We start from the raw sequence: 1,358 nt of genomic DNA on the forward strand, positions 1-1,358 counted from the left end.
TGAAGTAAGGACTATTACCTGAGGCTCAGGAAGACAGAGCTGCTCTCTTGAGGTTACACAACTAGGAAATAGAGCCAGGGTTCCCACACTTGTCCTTCTGTTACCAGATTTGGGACCCAGAAGAGGGAAGACAGATCCATTCTGGAAGGTTCATTCCCATACCACAACACAGCGGTTCCGGGTGTCCCTTTTAGAAGGACAGCTGACCTCTCTCTGTCATCAGGACCAGCAGGTGCCAGAGAAGGTTGAGAGCCTTGGGAGCACTCTAAATGATCCACCAAGAAAAGACCAGGCCTTCTAGATGTATTTTTTTCTATTTCATCCTTCTAAAAATTTCTTTTGTGAGGGACCTTGGGGTGGTTCAGTCAGTTAAGTGTCTGACTTCAGCTCAGGTCATGATCTCATGATCCCTGAGTTTGAGCTCCGCATTGGGCTGTGTGTTGACAGCCCAGAGCCTGGAGCCTGTTTCGGATTCTGTGTCTTCCTCTCTCTCTGACACTCCCCTGCTTGCACTCTGTCTCTCTCTCTCTCTCTCTAATAAATAAACATTTTTAAAAAATGTTTTTTTAATTTTTTTTTAACGTTCTATTTATTTTTGAGACAGGGAGAGACAGAGCATGCACAGGGGAGGGTCAGAGAGAGGGAGACACAGAATCCGAAACAGGCTCCAGGCTCTGCGCTGTCCGCACAGAGCCTGACGCGGTGCTCGAACTCACAGACCGCGAGATCATGACCTGAGCCGAAGTCGGCCGCTTAACCAACTGAGCCACCCAGGCGCCCCAAAAAATTTTTAAATTCTTTTGTGTATATTTTAAAATATAGCTATTATAACAGCATAATTGTACATCTATATATATGAATAGGTAAATCTACATATATTAGCAATACGGGCTCAAAGATTGTTTCCTGTTAGGAATGCCAGATCACAAAAATTTGGAAGTCATTGGTTAAGACAGTAAAGACTAGGGTTAAAATAATTATAGAATAATATCTGCATGTAAATGAATGACTTAGGCCCTACTTCACACCATATTCAAAACTTAACACAGAAAAAAAAATTAACACAGAATGGACTAAAGGCCTAAAACTATAAAACTGTTAGCAGAAAACATAGGGGTAAATCTTCATGACCTTAGGTTTAGCAGTGGATTCTTAGTTATGTCCCCAAAGCAGAAGCAACAGAAGCAAAATCTAACCTCATCAAACTTAAACCCTTTTGGGGTGCCTGGGTGGCTTAGTTAAACATCTGCCTCTTGATTTCGACTCAGGTCATGGCCTCACCATTCATGAGACTGAGCCCTGCATCGGGCTCTGAGCTGACAGCACAGAGCCTGCTTGGGATTCTCTCTCTCCCCCCC

The sequence above is a fragment of the Panthera pardus genome, unplaced genomic scaffold (assembly GCF_024362965.1).
Source record: "Panthera pardus isolate Hobbes unplaced genomic scaffold, ASM2436296v1 HiC_scaffold_15, whole genome shotgun sequence".
Classification (NCBI taxonomy): domain Eukaryota; kingdom Metazoa; phylum Chordata; class Mammalia; order Carnivora; family Felidae; genus Panthera; species Panthera pardus.